At 44.7% G+C, this 20,850-nt stretch overlaps 1 protein-coding gene across 6 annotated transcripts in view; it reads left to right on the top strand.

Moving 5' to 3' along the window:
* The window catches only part of TBC1D1 (TBC1 domain family member 1), a 215,689-nt gene that overhangs the window by 76,859 nt on the left and 117,980 nt on the right, over positions 1-20,850 (top strand). The window lies entirely within an intron of this gene.

The raw sequence follows: 20,850 nt of genomic DNA, 5'->3' as shown, positions 1-20,850 counted from the left end.
CTACATAGATCTGTTGTGATGGTCACTATTGTGTCAGGTTTTTTCCTGTATGTGTAAGTTTCTTAAGTTAAAATATTAAAGATTTAATTGTAAAGTTTGATTTCAGAAACACGAACTAGATGCCTGCTTATGAGTAATGAGTAATATCAGACCAAATCAAATCAGTTTGATTTTTGTCAATTCTGTAGTGTCTAAACTAGCTGAGATTGTGATCTCTGGATGTCCCCCCTGCCCCCCCCCGCTCCCCGGGGAAAGAGTTCAATGTGCTAGACCACCAGAGCACACACTTCTGTCTTACTGTTTTGCAGTTGCCACACCATCTAGGGTAGTTTTCTGGTACTCCAGACATCTTGGCCAAGAAATTCAGCTTCTTCAAGTGCCGCGTTGGTCACGATACATTAATTGTGGGTCTTGTCTGTCCGGGCACTTGGGACACACATGCCAAGAGGAGAAAGGCACAGTTCGTGCCTGTCTGGTGAGGGCTGGTGTTGGAGCCTGCTAACACCGTAGGCCTGCGGTGACGCGGCCTGAGGGAGAGGTGCAACCTCTGAGCAGCCTTTGGTACACAGAGGTCATCACTTCCCGTGTGCAGTGACTCCCACCTGACCGTCTCATGGTTGTATTTCATCAGCAGGGATAGTCAGGGCTGATGGTACACTTGGAACTTAAATATCGTCTTTCTCAAAAACATTGCTTTCAGTTTGGGAGCCAGCAATGTGGTTTGGGTGTGGGTGTTCAGAAGGTCCACAGTGTCCTGGAGTACCTCTCTGCAGATTTTGGGGGGCTTTTTCGGTGCAGCAGTTTTTTGCTCTGATCCTGATTGAATAAAGAGAGGCAGTGGAGCCCACCTGGCTCTTGTGTGTGGGAGAGAGAGGGTAATTCTACCCTCCAGCCCCTCATGCAGGCCCCTTGATGGCACCAGAGTCCTCATGCTCACACAGTGCCTGCTCTTAAACTTGGAAGTGCAGATCCAATAAGGCTTGTGATTCGGAGAGATTAGAAATCTGGGCACTGGCTGGTGCCCTGGTGTTTTTGTTTTTGGGAGTCTTTTTTGGTATGTGTTTTAATTTAATGGACTTAGGGGCTTCAGTCTAATAAGGAAATTTCAAACCGAAGACTCCATTTCCTTCTAGGTAAAGGCAAATCGTGGGGACCTGGTATGGTCTAGAAAAAGAGAGGGAGGTCCAGTTCTGTGCAGCCTGACTGACCAGATGCCAGCTGGCTGGTCCAGCCCTCTCAGGCTCTGTTTCCTGATAAAATGAATGGGTTGAGGGCGCCTGGGTGCCTCAGTCGGTGAAGCGTCTGCCTTCAGCTCAGGTCATGATCCCAGGAGTTCTGGGATCGAGCCCTGAGTTGGGCTCCCTCTGCCTCTGCCGCTCCCCCTGCTTATGCTCTCTCTTGCTATCTCTCTCCCTGTGTCAAATAAATAAATAAAATCTTAAAAAAAGAAAAGAAAATGTCAGGATTCAGAGACTACAATTCCCACTTGGTAGGTGGAATTCTTGTTCCTTGATTGTAGAATTAATCGGGAGTAGATCAGAGTTCAGTCACAGCAAGTCACTGAAACTTCCCAACACACATTAGCCATTCCCTTGGCATGGGAAAAACAAGCTTTGAATACGTTGCTCGCTGCAGCTCTTAGCTGGAGCAGCAGTCTTTATCTCTTGTCAGCCTTGGTTTCCATGTTGGCTCTCTAGGAATGTTCCTGATTGTAAAATATCTTGTATCATGAAGATGAAGTCAGCCCCCCACCCCCGACACGTGGGGGAGCCTGCGCCAGAGAAGGAACTGTGCTTTCAGCCTCTGCTCAGTGGTGGGAACCACTGACTGACTGCTCCGCCAGCCCACGAAGGTGGTGGAAGCAGGCGCCCGTCTTTAAATGAAGCCCGAGGCCTGGGCGTTGACAGTCTGATTCTGAGCAGTGTGGAGTTGCTCCCTCTGTCCTGTGCTCGAATCTCCTCAAGGGATGCTCAGCATTCCTCAGGAAATCCGTACCATCGCACACAGCTCTAATTGAAAGATTTTTATATTTGAAGCAGAAATCTCTCTCCCTTTGTGTCTCACCCCTTTGCTTTCCCATTTATGAGAGGGGGCACTAATGCACTCTTCCCCAAGGCAGATTTGCAAAGGCTTCCTCGTGTCCCCTTCCCACACTGCAGGCCCTGGTCTCCATGGAATTGCCGGCACCTGTGACGCTTACTGCTGGCTGCTTTTAAAGTCTACTAAAACCGAAAACGAAACTTCTGTGTGGCCTAGTCAGTGGAAGGTTGGTGAGGCTGTGACCCCCCTCCCCCCTTAACGTAAGGATGACATTTCTCCTAAGGCCGTAGGCTTTTTTTGTTTTTTTGTTTTTTTTATTTTATTTTTTTTAAGATTTTATTTATTTATTTGAGAGAGAATGAGAGAGAGCACATGAGAGTGGGGAGAGTCAGAGGGAGAAGCAGACTCCCCGCTGAGCAGGGAGCCCGATGCGGGACTTGATCCAGGGACTCAATCCAGGGACTCCAGGATCATGACCTGAGCCGAAGGCAGTCGCTTAACCAACTGAGCCGCCCAGGCCATAGGCTTTTTGTTCCTTTTCATTCTTTTGGTTTCCAGGCCATTCTGCTGGCTTATCCTGAGCTTATATGGTCAACTACAATCCGTAAATCTTTTTCACATGAACTTTTGGCAAGCTGGGTCTGCCCCATGGGTACTTACTTCCCCAGCTGAAGTTTTTGGTTTTTTGTTTGTTTTGTTTGTTTTGCAATTTACATATGTTACAGACCTAACATATGTTCCTGATGTTGGGATTTTTTTTTTTTTTTCAGGTTTTCATTCTATATTCTAATTTATTTTTATAGAATAGTAGAATTTTGGAACTGGAAATGATTTTGAGAGTACGGCAGCTCATTCCCTTCAGCGTGACACGAGTAAACGGCCTTAGGGAAACTGGCCATGGAGGTTTGGTTGGGTGCTAGGACAAAATCAAGATTTTCTTTCTCACACACCGGGAAGGTAGGGTGGGTCGGGGAGGAAGAGAAATGTTAGCTGAGGGCTGGGCAGTGGTTATGAATGCAGACTTTATTTATTCTGTGTGCAATTTTATACTCTTTCATTTTTGTCTCGTGTGTTTCTTGTGTGTTTCTTTTATTGATTTCCTTCATCTCTGAAAGCAGGACAAGTATTAGCCACTTACTTTGCTTTTGCAGAGTAGGATGGAATCTGAGTTTTATAAACATGTATTGAAGTTATCTCACATTTATAACTTCTGAGAGAGCCAAGGAGCAGCAAATAGTATTGTTATTTTTACAGTTGGTATTACACGAAGTTAAAATATGTTAAGTGGGAAACAGATTAGACTGGTTCTAACTAATATCCTTTACTGGCCAAAGTTTTGATTTGCCTTTTGATCAAGATGAAAGAAAAGGAATGACCGCAGGGCGCCTGGGTGGCTCAGTTGGTTAAGCGACTGCCTTTGGCTCAGGTCATGATCCTGGAGTCCCTGGATGGAGTCCCACATCGGGCTCCCTGCTCGGCAGGGAGTCTGCTTCTCCCTCTGACCCTCCCCCCTCTCATGTGTTCTCTCTCAAATAAATAAATAAAATCTTTAAAAAAAAAAAAAAGAAAGAAAGAAAAGGAATGACCGCTTGGTGAGGAGAGTTTATTTCAAGGTAAAACAATATGAGAGAAAAGACCTATTTCTACGACTGATCTGAGTGAAGTTCAGGATTCCTGAACATAGGCGATAGGTTTTATTCAAGAATGCAGTCCGTGTTCTAAAGGCTAGTGCGGTGTGTTCAAAAATGGTAAATAATTGGTTTATTTATGGCACCCCAGACTGTGATGGCGTCTGGCCACCGTGCTTTAGTAAGTTGAAATGTCAGACATTTGCTTGGCAGTTGCCACGGACCTCGCCGATGCCAGTGACAGGGTTGCGAGCGGGCTGCTGTGTGTGCTGGAGCGGGTGATGTACTGCGCAGAGGCCAGGCCTGACATCAGCCCACACCTGGCTTGCCGGCGTCTACCACACACGGGTTTGAGTATGCGACGGGGGAGGACAGTTTTGGCCTTGAATAATTTGAATGGCGCCTTGAAAAAGGCACCGTAAATGTGAGGGGTAGCCCATGCTATAAATGATTTTGTGTTTAAATGAGTACTGCTGTTGTCAAGGGGACTCCATACTGTGTCCACAAATGTCATAATTTGAATTACATTCATTTTACTGCAGTTCCTAGGAAGTAGCAAGAATGTTTGGTTAATAAGGTTAATGGTTATCTAAACTCAAGTTTGAACTGTCTGCTTCATAAAATAGACCAGTTCTTACTATTATCACAATTTTGATTTAAGCTAAAATTTTTGCCTTAAGTAATTACCTAGGCATATAAAAGGACAGTCTTTTGAATATTGCTTTTGGACTGTCATCTTAAGTTTTTAGTTTCTATAGATGTTGATGTTTATTTTTCAGAGTGTATTTCATGACTTAAAGGCTTTTGCAGGTTACATAGTGACGCATTTGGGGCCACTTAGAAATGTATGCCATTTCACTTGTACTATTGAAATAATTTATCATATATTTACAATGATGGTATTTTTTCCCCTCCACTCCAAATAATTTTGTCCCTGGAAGCCCTCATCTAATAAGAGTAGACCGTAATCTCTAAAATTCCTTAAAGTTTAAGAAAAATGTACTTTTTAAAAAATGAAAAATAATCTTTAAGATTACAAAAGCAATACATGAAAATTATCGAAAAATAACCTGCTGATAAGCAAAGATAACAAACCACCACATTCCTGCTACCCAGAGACTACCACAGGCAGCCCCTCCGGATCTTTGTATGTCTTTGGCTGAAAATCAGTAGAAGAAAGAGCCGCTCTTGAACACACTCTGCATTTTTTTCAGTCTGTCAGAACTTGAGCCAGAAAGCCCAGGGGACTGGGGGGTGGGCAGGTCGGGACCCCGGTCAAGCCCCAGAACACCCGGGCTTCTTGGTCTTCACTGTTTCCAGTGCTGGTGGGACAAGGAAGCGGCCTGGAAGAGTGAGAATTTGGGAATAAATACCAGACTGTAATCTGTGCTCAGGTTTCTGGAGGTTTCTTGTCCCCGCGGGTGGGTGGGTGGATCTGCTAACCTGTTGGTTCTTCCATCCGGTTGGTTTTCTGTTCTTGTAGCTGTGTTACCTTCTGGTTGTGATTCCTTTACCCCCTTCTCTGCACGTGCATGCGCCAACCACTGCCCCAAGTGGAGGAGGCCCGGGAGGAGGCCAGTGCTTCTCCCTGCTGGGTCCTTCATCACTCATCATGCGGTCTGGAGGTGCCCTGAGTGACTCCCTCAGCATCCTCTGGCCCATCGTCCTCCCCTCCTGCTGTGGTCCCCCAGCCCCCCTCCTCTGTAGGGCCCTGTGGTCCTCTGGAAGGCACATGGGCCCAGGCCCACCTGCCCCACCCGGGGGCTTGTCGGCAGCCTGGGCGGGCTGGGTGCCAGGCCTCTCCTCCCACCTGCCTGCTCTCCAACATTGGTGCTCTGTTCACCTGGTGAGTGAGGTTGCTGTCGCTCCCAGGGCCTCCCTCGCCTTGTTTCCTAACTAGTGTCCCTTCTCAGTCCCCACTCCTGGTGGTGCCACATTCATGTAGAGCCCCGGTGCCCAGCGCAGATCCTGATCCAGAAGAGTCTGCATTTCTGTAAAATGGACATGTTTTCTCAGAGGCTTGAGGGAAGGATTCAGTGAGCTAATCTGTGTGAAGCCCAGTGTCTGGTACAGTTCGTGCCCGTTAAGTGGTGTTAGTTCCTGAGATGCTGGATGAACTTGATGCAAGTGAAGGTGTCCGAAGTTTGGCTTTTCCTTCTGACAGTGTACATATGATATGAAATACTGGGGTCTCTACCTGATTTTCTCTACCTGATTTTAGGTAGGGTTAGAAAATAAAGCCCTTTTATTGTTTCTTTCATTTCAATTTAGAGTTTACCTACAGCACTTTGGTGTATTTTCAAGTAAATATGTTTCAGTTGAGGTTAATTAGTATTACAATATCCACTTTGAACGTTAAGGTGGAGAAACAGAAAATTGCCATTTATTTTCCTCTCACATTCAAGTTGTGTGTTAAGTAAATGCTCTGACAAGGTTTGCATGGTCCACCCAATGAATTAGACACTGTTCCACCTCTACCCAAAGTGTGATGTGGAAGACAGACTCAATGTGTTTACCTATGTGACAGCAGAGGGCCAGGTTCCATGGGAACCTGGGGAATGGAACAGAGGAGATGTTTGAACTGGAACTGGAAGAATGGGCAGATGGTAGTGGAGAGTTGATGGAAGGACATTCTAGAATAAAGGCTTCTCTGCCTGCCTACAGTTGTCAAATGTGAGCTGCAACCCAAATAAGTTTCCTGAAATGAGAATTCAAAGGTATTTATTTTGTCACATTTTTCCTCTTCTCCCATTGGCAGGGATAATATAAAGTTTATAGTAGAAAATAATTTTCCATCTGTTTGTTCATTAGACTAAATTGTCATATTCAGGCACTAGCTGGGCAGTAAATCACATCAGACTTAAATTGAGTGTTAGTAACATTTGAAAAGAGTTGTAATGTTTTTATATTGATGAAGAATTTGCATTATGTAGAAATTAATTCCATAACTCTAACTAATGGACATTTGAGTTTTACTCAGTTGAAATTTACTCTCCATACTGATGGCATCATTCCATTTTAATTTCTCTTTGTAGATTTTGATGGCTATAGCTTCTGGTGCAGCTTTCCCATTTTCAGTGGGATTTATGTTTGCATTGGCATGGTGTGATGGCTTTGTTGCATTATTCATACATACAATATATACACACTGTGGCCCCGAGAGAGATGCCTGGTGGTGGTGGTTATATTATCTTTGAGTTAGCTGTATGTACCTGGTTTCCCTTGCCCCCTGGGCTTCCTTTAGTCCATGGGTCCTTAACATGGGATCTGGGGTGGGGGATGGGTGGGGTGGTCCATGAACTAGGGAAGAAAATTACATCTTTATTTTTACTAACTTCTAACTAAAATTTAACAATTCCTTCAATTATGAATGCGGTCATCAAATCCAGTAACATTAGCAGCTTCCATGACAGTAACATCAATAAAATCAGTTTTCATATTGCATTACAGTAGTTATGCATTTTTTAAAAAATTTCTTTGTTTAGGGACGCCTGGGTGGCTTAGTCACCCAGCTGAAGTGTCTGCCTTCAGCTCAGGTCATGATCCCAGGGTCCTGGGATCAAGCCCCAAGTTGGGGCTCCCTGTTCAGCCAGGGGTCTGCTCCTCCCTCTGCCTCTACCCCGTCCTGTGCTCGCTCACACTCACGCACACGCTCTCGATTTCTCGCTCTCTCAAATAAAATCTTTAAAAAATTTTCTTTATTTGAGAAAGAGTGCATGTGGTGTGCACGTGCAAGTGGATGGAGGGGCAGAGGGAGAGAATCCTCAAGCAGACTCCTCGCTGAGTGCAGAGCCTGATGTGGGGCTCGATCTCATGACCCTGAGATCATGACCTGAGCCAAAACCAAGAATCAGATACTTAACTGACTGAGCTACCTAGGCGCCCCTACAGTAGTTACACATTTCTAAAAAATTGGATGCTCATCTAAAAAATTGGATGCTCAAACGAATTACAGCATTCGTTTGACTTACCTCTAGATCCTGTCAAATATAGTAATAAGCAATACTATATCATAATTATTTGGATGATTCCCTTTTAGTGTAATTAAGTTATTTTGTATTCCCTTGTGTTCTATTTTGTACATTTAAAAACTTTATTCTGAGTAGAGTCCATAGGCTTCACTATGCTTGTCTGGGACGCAAGTTTAGAAATGTCCGCTTTGGTCCCTGGGATGCATTTGGGAGAAGAGCATGCCAGCATTTGCTTAGGGAGGACTGTAGGAATGTGGGATATGTAATGAAAAGCTGAGATAGCGGCTCTCACCCGAGATGCCCGCTAATCCCATAAGTCTTGCCTGTTGCCCTAGCCTACAGCAGTACCCAGTTCAGCACAATCTCAGTAGCTCTACTGGTCATTGTAACACATGCGTACTGCAACAAAGGAAGGGTTAAACTTCATTCTCTGTAGTCCTTAACTAGAATACACTAAATGATTGCCATCTAAAAATGGTGAAAATAAAAATAGCTTAGGCGTTTAAAGGGGTCAGCCTTCAGCTGTCTAGAAAAATCTTATAATCCCAAAGGCCTTAGTCCCACTGTTTCTGGTTTACTCTTTTTACAGCATTTATTCTTCTGCAAATACTTGTTGTTTGCATACACTCATACATTGCGTTGGAGATCTTACAGATTTATCATGGTTCTCTTCTAAGATCTTGAGATATTTGTCATCACTTCAAAACCTTGAAGTCACTAAATTTTTCTTTTTAAAGATTTTATTTATTTGGGAGAGTGAGTGCACACGCGGGGTGGGGGCACAGGGGGACGGAGAGGGAGAGAGAATCTCAAGCAGACTCCTTCTGAGTGTGGAGCCCGACGAGGGGCTCGATCTCAAGACTCCGAGATCATGACCTCAGCTGAAACCAAGAGTCAGATGCTCAACTGACTGAGCCACCCAGGTGCCCCACTAAATTTTTATTTTGAATTGCCATCATACATTGAAAGCAGATTTATCGAGTACTTGGCTGTGTGCCAGGTACTTGGCTGTGTGCCAGGCACTGTCGTAGGCACTTTGAGCTACATCAGTGAACAAAATAGACAGTAGTTCTCTCTTAGAGCAGACATTCAGGCATGCAGGTGTCTTATGCTCTGAGGTTTGTAGAGCTGTTCTGCAGGCTAGAAAAACTGCTTGCCACCCACAGACCTGTGTATTTTTTAGGTAGTAGTTTCCCACTGTTTCTGTGGGTCATTGTGATGTACCTCAGGGCTGGCTGAAGGAGGGGAAGGGAATGTTCTGCTTTTCCAGTTCCATGTTAATCAGAACATTCCTGCTTTTACATGTTTGGGATTGCTGGAAGATTGGGGGTGGGGTGAGGTAGGGGAGAGTTCTGTTGCCTACTGGATGTGTAGAAAGATAGATTCTTGATGTGAATGGCATTATCAGTTGCTGGCTGGTATAGAATAAATTTTTGTTCTGTACTGAAAGGCAGTTGGATAGCAAGCCCGTTGCCTTTAGGTCCTGTTACTTAAGTTATAAAAAAAAATTTTTTTAATGGCTTAATACAACCATTTATCATGTATGTGGTTTTGTGGGTAAGGAATTTGGGAAGGGCTCCGCTGGGCAGTTTGTCTGCCTGGCTTCCTGTGGGGCAGCGAGGTCTAGATGATTCCTTTTCCAACATGGCGTCTTTGCTCAGGTGTCTGGTGGTTCAGTGGTCCTGGGCTTCTCTTGCTGTCCAGCTGGGGCCTCAGACCCCAGGGCTGCTTCATGTGGCCTGGGCTCCTCAGGTCCTGTCACTTTCATAGGGAGTTGATCTTTTCTTACTTTGTAAACATGAAGGGAACAGCTAGCAGTTATTGGGAGTGACTATGTGCAAGGCTTTATACTAACAACTTCCACGCTTATTGTTTAGTTTATCCTCCAAGCCTCCAAGGTAGCTGGTAATATTCCATTTTGATAAAAGAGGAGCCTGAGGTTCTAGGAAGTGGGTGACCTGCCCAGACTTGCACATGAAATTGCAGAAGCTGGAGCCTGTGTCCACATCTCCAGTTATAGAACTTCCCTGAGGATCTGTCCGTGGAGTAGATTCACGGCTGCGGCTGCGTAGGAGTTGGCGCTGACTTTCTCCTCAGAGTTGTGACCTACAGCAGTGAGAATTCATCTCTGTCTTCTTAGAGGCTATTCTGTTTCAGTGTCTGCTCCTAGAGGGCCTGTTCCCTGCAGTGGAATGCTTCTCTCCCGTCCAGCAGGCAACACTGGGTTCATTCTCATAGTTTACACCTCCCTCCCATAACATGCACACAAACACCATACTACTCGAAAGCAGCAACTAGGGGTCCAGGCAGTTTTGTTTTGTTTTGTTTTTAAAAGATTTTATTTATTTGAGAGAGAGAGAGAGCACACGCGAGAGAGGCAGGAGGAGAGAGAATCTCAGGCAGACTCCACGCTGAGTGCGGGGCTCCATCCCAGGACCCTGAGATCATGACCTGAACCTAAACCAAGAGTCAGACGCTTAACCGACTGAGCCACCCAGGCACCCTGGGGTTCAGGCAGTTTATGCAAAGGATGGGATGCTCATCACACATTTGCCAAAATGGCGTGTTGGGCAGAGTTCCCGAAAGCTGGCATCAGGCTTATTGCCACTGGATCCTGAGTAGGTTTATTTTTTATTTTTTAAAATTTTTTGAGTATTCCTGTATGTACAGTGTTTCAGTGAATGGAATTGATGCTGTGGTTATCAGAAAGGAGTGAGATGGTTCTCTAGGGGGTGATAGGTCACTGCAGTATTTCCATGATGATAAAAGTTAGTTGCAGAACACTGATCCCCCACACACGCTTTTTTTTTTTTTTTTTTTGATAAAGGAAATTAGCATTTAGCATAGGCAACCGTATGTCAGAAAAACCAGAGTATTAACTGTGGCTATTTCTGGGCTTGGGAATATATGGGCAACTTGATATGTTTCTGTATTTTTCTTTTACGTGGATGTGTATTAAACTTACTAGAAATAAAGATGACTAAATGCATCCTGCTGCTGTGTTTACAGAGGCTGTTTTACCGAGAAGTGGTTTTACATGGTCCTTGTGGTTGCCCCCCCCCCCCTTTTTTTTTAAGATTTTTATTCATTTCTTTGACAGAGAGAGAGACACAGCAAGAGAGGGAACACAAGCAGGGGGAGTGGGAGAGGGAGAAGCAGGCTTCCCGCTGCACAGGGAGCCCGATGCGGGGCTTGATCCCAGGACTCTGGGATCATGACCTGAGCCGAAGGCAGATGCTTAACGACTGAGCCACCCACGCGCCCCGAGGTTGGCCCTTTCACAGCTAGGTGAGATACCACAGCCTGGCCAGGGCTTTGATGAGGCTCAGCGGAGGGCCCTGACCTCAGCCCCTGGAAGGGAGGAAGAGGCGGGGGCAAGGTATTCCTCCTCTCTGTCCCTTTTTCTCCATAGGAACCTGCCTGCACCATCTTGAGCTCTCCGCTCAGCCTGGAGAAGTCCTCCCGGTTGGCCCAAAGGCACCGTGGCTGGTGCTGAGTGGGAGCCGAGGCCCCGAGGGAGGTGGGGGTGGGGAGCAGAGTGCACGTATGTAAGAGGAAGGCATCACAGAGGGGAAAATATAGCTTTATTTTCCTGTTAAAACAAGGGGACAGGGAGGGGAAGAAGTCAAGAGCAAAGCCTACATTTTCCAGTATTCGGCCTCAATTCTAATAAACTGATTCCATTCAGTGTGTTTTAAGTACACTAAGTCCAATTGTAAGGTGCTGTCTGGGACTAGTTCTCCGTGAGCCTCACGTGTTGCACATTATGCTGAGAAGTTTCTGATTCGATTAAAAAGACTAGACTGTGTGGCTTAGGGATGGGTTTGTTTATGTGCTGTGCGTGCGATGCTGTTCCCAGCCCGGCCGGGAGTTGCTGAGGTTCCGAGCTGAAGTGCAGCCTCCTTGGGGGATGACTCGTTACTGTGCTCTGAACCTTGCCCTTGGAGGGAAGCTCTCCTTGATCTGTTTGGTTTTTTGGGGGGAGGAAAGCCTTGTACCTAAGTCCCACCCTTGAAGATCTGGTGGAAACTAGAAAACTTCTTTGCTGTGTTTTCCATTGAGGTGGATTCTGCTCACAGGTCAGCAAAGGAGGGCTGTGGAGCCCCGAGGGAGGGGCAGGGCCACGTGCTATCCCAGGGGCTCCAGCTGTATGGTGGACCCTGGTGCAAGGGGAAGAAAGTTACCTTTTGAGAGGTGCAGAATCATCTTTGAGTGGCTCATTTAGACCTGTGTGTAAGGCAGGGTGTGGATACTTTGTAAATTACCCACTTTTTTTTTTTTTTGGTTCTGTTTCTTAGTTCTTTCTTAGTTCTTTTTTACAACCCTTTCTCATTCAATGAGGCAGGGAGCAGAGAGGCATGGGAATAATGTGTAAACAAGTCACTGAAACGTAGAATCTATCTTGGCTTTTTCTGAACATTTTTTGATGTGATCTAAAATTTTATATGTTCCCCCTTTTTATAGGGAAAAAATTGAGTCAGTTGGGCTCCCTGAGGGTCTTTGGTGGCTGGTTTTATTGTAAGGGTAGAGTTTGGTAAATATTTAAATCTTCCTATTTGCTCTTGATAATTTATTTGAAAAGCACTGAGATTTTGTGTTTCTCTGTCTTCTTACCCTTCTTAGCACTTCTACTCCTGTAGTGTTGGCATTCTGCTTTGTTGAGTCATTTGTCTACTTCTTTATCCCCTCTGTCTAGATTGTAGGTTACCCGAAGAACAGGATCTATGTGTGATCCATCCTTGTATTCACCACAGAATTTGGCATAAAGTGTTTTATATAGTGGGAGTGTGAACAGGACTCTTAGTTGCAAGTGACAGACACCCAGTGTAAAATGGCATAATAAAAAATTTATTGGCACAAGAATCCCAGTTGATTGGCTTCAGGGATGGTTGGATCCAGGTCCTCAAACATCAGAACCATCATTCTCACCCTCTCTCTTCCATTTTCTTCCTCCCTGTCTTTGTTTCACCTCCTCTGGAACTATCTAGCATGCCTTTATTTGTGATAGCACCAGAAATTCCAGGCTTATGTCCTCAGAATTCTAAGTTCAAGAGCAGGATTTCTTAATCTAGGCAATACTACATTTTGGGCAAGATAATTCTTTGTTGTGGGCAGCTCTCCTATCCATTGTAGGATGTGCAGCAGCATCCCTGGCCTCTACTGACTAGGTGCCAGTTGCAACTCTTTCCCTCCAGTTGTGACAACTCAAAATATCTCCAGACGTTGCCAAATGTCCCTGGGGGGATGGTAGTGGGTGGAATTGCCCCAGGTTGGAGAACCACTGGTCTAAAGCCACAGCAAGTTTCTTTTTTCTACCAATTCCTTAAAAATGCATAGGCCTGCCAGTCTGGTCTGGATTGGGTTATGTGACCAACCCTGAACTAATTCTGTGGTGGTTGGGGTAATAGAATATGCTGGTTCCCAGGCACTCGTGAGCTGGGGCTGGGCCTGGGCCTGACTGTGCCATTGAACCACTCGAATGAGGGTGGGTGAGGTACTACTCCTTATTGGGGGGGAGGGCACTGGAGTCCATGTAAGACCAAAACAAAAAACTGCCGAACCAAAGCCAAAAAACATGTGGACCCCCACAGGAAGTGGGAAGTCTTTTTGAATTGAGAATGAAGTCTTGGTGTAGTGGAAAGAGGATGTGTCTTGGCATCAGGCAGGTGCTGTCCTGACTCTTTAGCTGGGTAACTTTGGGCTAGTTTTTTACCCTTTTCTCAATCAGATTCTATCATGCTTGTGAAAATATTAGTTTTTCATAAAATTTTCATTGATGTTATAGAAACAATTATACATAAATCATATACTCAGTGACTTCAGAGTTTAAATAATCTCATATACCCAGTGCCCAGATGAAGAAACAGAATAGTCCAGAAGTCCCACAGGCCCACTCCCAGTCACTCCTCCTCCAGAGATAATAGCTATCCTGTCTTCTGTTGTCACAGCTTAGTTTTGCCTGTTTTTGAAATTTTGCAGAAGTGGAGTTCTACCATATGATTCTGTTCTACGTGTTGTTTCTACTCAACATGATGAGTACTTACCCATGTTGTTGTATATAGAATAGCTTGCTTATTCTCCTTCTACATGTTTTCGATTATATGGATATCACACATATTTGTCAGTTCTGTTGCTGGGCAGTGTTTTGCCTCTGGTTTTTGGCTGTTAGAAGTGCTGTGACTGTCCTTGCACACGTCTGTTGGTGAGCCGGGACACATCTCTGCCCGGGATGCCCTTGGGCTAGGGCTCTGGCTCCTGCACTAGGGGTGTAACTGTTTTTAACTGCTCTGAGATTCACAAGGACTTCTGGTTTTTTTGTTTTTTGTTTTTGTTTTTTTTTTAGATTTTATTTATTTATTTGACAGAGAGAGACACAGCGAGAGAGGGAACACAAGCAGGGGGAGTGGGGGAGGAAGAAGCAGGCTTCCCGTGGAGCAGGGAGCCCGATGTGGGGCTCTATCCCAGGACCCTGGGATCATGACCTGAGCCAAAGGCGGATGCTTAACGGCTGAGCCACCCAGGCGCCCCGGGACTTTTGTTTTGAGGCATAAATGAGAAAAGGTGAAAAGACTCGTGTCTGTTGCCTGATACAAGGTCCACATCTCCTGTGTTTCGTCTAAGATTATTGATTTGGACATGAAAAGACAACACATGGGCACTTGTTAGCTTGGAAATCAGTTTTAATAAGTTTAATGTATTTGGCCCTGGATGATTTTAGGTAGAAGGAAAACTGTATTGGTGCCCAGTGCTCTAGCTGATTTTGCTGTTTTATTAACAAATACACACTATATGACCAAATATTCCTTTATTAATAATGCTCTCAGTGGCAAAATTTCAAAAAAGGGCATCATTTATAAAAACCGATGGTGGTGGGGCACCTGGGTGGCTCAGTTGGTTAAGCGACTGCCTTCGGCTCGGGTCATGATCCCAGGTCCTGGGATCGAGTCCCGCATCCTTCTCCCTCTCCCACTCCCCCTGCTTGTGTTCCCTCTCTCGCTGTGTCTCTCTCTGTCAAATAAATAAATAAAATCTTTAAAAAAAAAAAAAAAAACAAACCGATGGTGGTGTGTGTCCTGGAGAAGGAACCAGCGCTTTAATGTTTTTTCCTAGTACATTTACATGTTTATAGTTCCCTCTGCCTTGTAGAAAAGGGACCCCAGTGTCCCTTTGCAAAGATTATGTAACATGCATAACCAATATGGGGGATTGCTGTGATTAACTGCTAGTTCATTATATTTGTGAGCATTTCTTAATCTTCGAGAGATTATTTTGATATAAACTTTGATCAAAATTATAGAGTAGCATTTCTTATAAGACATTCACACCTATGTATTTAATGAGCTGAGACTTCAGAGATGCAGTGAATTTATTTGCAAACTAAATTTGCCCTTAAATGGTATGAACAGCTTGTCAAATATCTGTGTGGCGATTTTTTCTGTTCCGTCTTGGCTAGTTTTTTCGTCTCTGCCGCAAGCATGGTGTGGGTCTGTGCAGTCGGGCTGCTTCAGTGCTGCTGAAACACACAGCTTGCCGGGGGCCTTAGTAATCAAATAGGGTTTGGGTATAATGGTGTGGGGACAGGGCGACGAGGGAGACATGAGGGGGACAGGTGATGGGTACCTCAGAGATGCTGCCCATCAGAACTGCCTAGCGCCTCTGAACACTGCAGATGCTAGGGCCCCACCTCCAAACAGGCTGCTGCTTTTAGGCTGGGGCAGGGCAGTTCTCACACGCAGCCCCATTTGAGTTGAGCCAGGGCATTCACTGAAGAGGATTGGACTTTGAGGGCTTAGGTTCTCAGATTGAACATTCGGTGATTTATTCCATGATCTCTGTCAGTATCTCTGCTAACCAATCAAAATGTTTTGCCTTTTTTAAACCTTGTTTTAGGAAAGTTACAGAACAACTTCACAGTCTTCCAGCAGCTCCCTTCTCTCAGTCTGCCTTGCTGACCTTCTCCCACCCGCTTCGGTTAGCTCCTGCAGCTGTTAAATCACTTAGGTTGGATTTGTGTCTCATGGTTTCAAACATTTGCAGAAACATGTTGCTTGCCCCAAAAGGTTGTAGTGAATCTTTCAAATGATTATTTTGGAGTAGGATGTTGGGTTTTGTGTTTGCAGAAACTCTTCTCATGGGGTTTGACAGCTAAGAGTTTGTCCCATTTGCCATTTCAGAACTAGGGAAGCTGAATACTCCTGTTTTACATAAGAGGAAAGAGCAAGACCTAGAGGATAGAAGGGGAAGGATGGAAGGAGGCGGGTGCCCTGTGTTAGGGCCAGCAGTCATTATTTCTCAGGTGCCAGATGCCGCCTCAGTCAGTTCATAAGCGTGGCTGGTCTCTCTTTTGGGAAGACCTACCCCGTGAGTCTGACCTCGGGCTAATTGTAAGCGTAAAGCTGGAGTTGAGGCATTAGTTCACCCTGAGGATCCAAAGCCAATGGGCAGGTAGGAGAGGCCTTCTCAGGCACACATTCAGTCCCTTTGCTCCTGTTGGTGTTCTCGCATCTGCCACGTTATACCGGAAATCGCATATTTAGAGTGTCCCTTACTCCCTAGACCGCGAGCCTCTCAGGTCAGAAGAATCCCGTCTTCCTCCCTGTGTGAGGTGTACTCACATCTCTGTGTTGGATCTAGGCTCTCTGTAGGCCGCGCTCTTGGGCACCTCGGGTGCTGACGTGTCGTATCTGGATGGGGTCAGACAGCTGTTTCAGCCTCTTCATTAAGTCGTGAGCACTCGTAAGATGTTGCCTTAAGTGTTTTGTATTAAATTTAAGGCATGTAAGACAGAGGAAAATACTTGATTTAATTTCATTTTCTTCCCCTACATTTACCTTGTTTCTGACTGACGGATGTAAAAACCACTCCTTACCAACACAAATGAAACACAAGTCTGTTTCTTCTGGAAAATAATTATGCAGAATAATTTTCTCCTAGAAGTGCTTGTTTTAACTTTTTGCCGTGAGAGAACATTTCATCTAAGGGACAAAGCACAGCGTGGCCTGCCATATTTTTACAGTTTGGGAATGTCTTACTGTTAAATAACAGGGAAAAAATGCTAGAATTTTAAATACAAATCCGGGCTTCTTCAGATTCATTTATTATTTATTTGTTACCAGTTGGCAGGTGTATACTTTAAACGAAAGTATAAATGTAAAGTAAAATGACTTTTCATTCTAAATACTGTTTTAGAAGCTCTTTCCTTAGTCCTTGTGAGTAAAATTACACTTGCAGTGTGTTTATAATCCTTTAAAATCCCTAAATCCTTACCAAAAAAGTTGACCCAAATGTTTAAATAAGGACTTTATTTACAGAAATGAATGTTTCTAGTTCTTTTACACTAAGTATCATTTTCTGGTGACTTACAAAAACAATATTCACTTAAGCCTGCTGCAGAAACAACATGCATATATACCATGCTTTTTTAGTATGTGAATTTGAAAGAAAGTTGTTTTGATTGTGAAATAGTGCAGATTTACTTTAAAAAGGAGCTTTAGTATAAACTCATAGGTTGACAGAAGAGCAGTTTAATAAATTTTATGTCTAAACGTGGCCTTTTTTTTTTTTATTACCGGTGATTCATTTTAATTAACATTGTTTTTTGTTGTGATTCCCAAAGTACAAGGAAATAAAATCTCAAACTCTCATTGAATTTATGCCAGTATAATGCTTTTCAGGTTCTTGTTTTTGCTGTAGGTAGCTTTAATTTACTCTGTCTGCTTGTCTGTGATCAGAAATGACGTAGATATTATTGCTGTGACTACACTAAAAAAAGATTGTGTTAGAAGTACCCAGATCGTATCAGTGGGAATAAACTCCACTGGCCTCAGTGTATTTACCCGAACAGGGTCAGTGTATTTGAGGTAAATATTGTAACTTGAAGTTTATGTTCTCAGAGCCTGCATTTTTACCTTGAGAGACTTTTCAGTTAAGTTTGCTTATTTTAGGGGTTACTATTGGCATCACCCCTTTCTTTTTACGTATCTCTGTGAGCTGCCAACTCCAGCAGCTGCTGATTCTCAGTGGCCCCCTCTCCCTTGGTTGACATTCTGACGTCATCCTTGACCGCTCCCCCTCTCCTCTTCTGCCTTCCATCCCCGGTTTCCTTAGGTCTGAAGCATTGGTGTGGCCTACGCTCCCATCCCTGCCTTCTTCCTTTACTTTGCCTTTTTCTGTTCCCAGGTGGCAGCCACTCTTGCACGTGAGCTGCTGATGTCCCAGCCTACGTCTCCTGTCTTGGACTCCAGGCCCAGCTGCCCAGCTGCCCGCTGGATGCCTTTACTTTCAAGTTCTCCTGGTCTTACTCAACACGTACACAAGCCAAACTCCTCATGTCATCTCTGCAAATCTGCTCCTTCTGTGTTCCCTGCTCACGCAGTTTGAGGCTGACTCTGCAAGTCACCTGCTGGCTTCCATGCCCTCAACTCCCCCATGCAGATAGCCACCAAATCTTGTGTATTCTGTCTTCCGGAAGCTTTTATTCAGCCTCTCTCTCGACTCCCATCTTTGTCCAGGCTTCCCCAGACCCCATCTCAATACTGTAAACGTTCTAACTAAGCCTCCCTTGGGGCCCCACTCCCGCCCAGGCAGGACTGCCTTGCTTCCATCCCCTGCTTCTGGATCCCTACCTCCTGGCATCTAGTGATACCTAGAGAAATGTTTGGAAATAAAATGAAGTAAACGACTCCGTCCTCTCATGTGACAAGTAACCCTGTAGGTGAATCCAGGACAGAGTTAAAAGAATGGAGAATTCAGGATTTCATCACAAGTGGATATTATGCCTTCATTTCTCGAGAAATAGTGCTCCAGGTCTGTTCTGGTAAAGGGAACTACACTCTCAGTATAGATTTACAAACTTACACACAGGTGGAGTCCCTTTTTTATTGAAAAAGTCTCCTGTTTTACTTACGGTAATTTTAAAACATTAGATTTTTAATTGTTAACAGTTTATTGCTGAAATTATGTTTGGCGATATGCTGTCAAATACTCTGAGACGGTTATGTTCTTGTCAGGATCCCAGTGATGCTTTTTAACCCCCGTTGTCTCCTTTATGCCCATGTTACAGTTCACCAGAGCAAGGAGAGGGGGCACTGGGCTTTGACTAAAGCCCGTCTCCTAAAGGTTGTGATTAGTGTGTAGGAAAGACTGGCGGTTGGAAAAACTTCCACAGCCTCCACCCCGACCAAGGTTGTGGTGTGCTCTTCAGCCTCTTCCGGCCTTGGGAAGTGAGGGAACGATCAGATTCTCTACTTTGGGTCTTACTTCTCTCTGTGCCATTTACCGTCGAGTCACTGTAAATTCACACGACTTCACACATTTTCTCTGCGCTTTGATTATTTAATGAAAGACACCATTACCTCAGATGCAGTGAAAGACCCAGCACATAGAAATGACACTTATGTTAACAAGCCTCGGGAGCCTGTGTAAGACTTTTCTGTTCAGAGAGTACGTTTAATAATGGGGAAGATTCATGGGACTCCTGATAAAATAATTTCATAGACTTGTTCAGAAAAGTGGTGAGGTTCTTTAGTTGCATGAATTGGTTATTTTTCTTTGAAAATTCTTTACTTCACAAAAGTAACTTTTACCTGAAAAATCTTACAAGCTTTTTTTTTAAGAAACTGAGGCGATTCTTACCAATGTCCTATAGTGACTGTTGGCAAAGGTGTGAATGGTGAATGGAACCTAGGCTTCCTCCCTGCATCTTCTCTCTGTCGTCTCTTTTATATTAACCATTTCCAGGCTTCCGTGGGATGCGTAGTGTGGCAGGGAGTGTGCTATAGCACAAGCAAATGGTGCAAATACATGCTTGACGGATGTTGTGATTTTGGCTTATCTAGTACTGTTTAGCTTGTATGCTTCAGTAATCAATTTTTAAAATACTCTAGCTAAATATATTTTAACTCTTTGCATGATAAAATACCTTGGAAGGATGTATCATGATCTTTATGGCAGAGATACTGTCTTTAAGACATGCTTGATAGGAAATCCCAAAGAGAAAAATCTCGAGTCATTGGGTCTTATGGAACAGAAGCATACATTTTAAATATACAACCATGTCCCTTTCCTGTATATGTTGATCTTTGACCTGAATTGTTAATGGGTTTTTTTGTTGTTGTTCTTTCCTCTATGATGTTGTTAGAAGACTGAGCCTCTGGGTATTGGGCCTTAAATTGAACTTTCTTACATAGCAAAAAGGGGAAAAAAATGCTTTGGGTGTTAGATCCTAACGAAAACTAGGTCCTTCCTGATGAAGATTGAACTCATGCCTGTCTTGTTTCAGTACTGCGGCTGTGCCTCATCTAAGTGGTCACACAGATACTTACTGCGGTCACAGATTCGTCTTCGTGTCCACTGCCACCTGAAGGCGCTTGTCAGAAGCTCCTGATGAGAGGCTGTAGCAGTAGGGATGACTGGCACACGAGGCCCTTTGTTCATTCTCTTGGTCATGGCTCTGCACGGACCCCGAAGGCTTTGGAGTCTGTGTGGGGAGAAGCGCCCGTGTGTTGCCACGATAATGACACTGTTTTGGTTGCTCACTCCGTGGTTAAAGCCTCCGAGCTCTGTAGTCATTACCAGCTAACTGTTAGGAAACCGAGAACTGAGTAATCAATTGCCAGTTGTCCTTGAAGAAAAAATAACGATGTGATTTGAAGAAAGGTTTTATACGATAATTTCAGTCTTCACTTGGCATCCTCACCTCACGCATTTATTGTGGAGGACTCTCCGAGACACACTGCCATGAAATCGAGAAAAATTGCATGATGTTTTGGTGAGCCCCATTGGAGACAGACCTCTTAAGGAGGTGACGGGAGCTGCAGAGAGGCCCGTGGCTTTGCAGTGTGACCAAGCCGGGGTGGACTCCGAGGCGCCACGTTGGGCTGCGTGTCCATGGGCTAGTCACTTAACCTTGTGGAGTGTTGTGGGCACGTGAATCCTCTAGCATAGACCCTGGCACGAAAGAGGTGCTTAATAAATATTGTTCCTCTTCTCCTGTCTGTGAGGCTTGTGCATTTCCCTTTCATGGGAAGGTGTCTACGGTCTCAGGTTCCCGTGGGCCCCTACTTCAGTGCCACGGAGCACGCTGTGGGGCGCTCGGGGACAGCAGAGCGTAGGCTGCTCGTACAGTCGTGCCGTGCGTGTGTGCGCGTGTGCATGGGCATGCGCGCCAGGGTGGGAGTACCATCTACTGCGGGTTCCAAGTAACACTCTTC

This window comes from Neomonachus schauinslandi, chromosome 2, assembly GCF_002201575.2.
Source record: "Neomonachus schauinslandi chromosome 2, ASM220157v2, whole genome shotgun sequence".
NCBI classification, from domain to species: domain Eukaryota; kingdom Metazoa; phylum Chordata; class Mammalia; order Carnivora; family Phocidae; genus Neomonachus; species Neomonachus schauinslandi.
The sequence above is the reverse complement of the archived record's forward strand: the minus strand, read 5'-3'. Positions and strand labels throughout refer to the sequence as shown.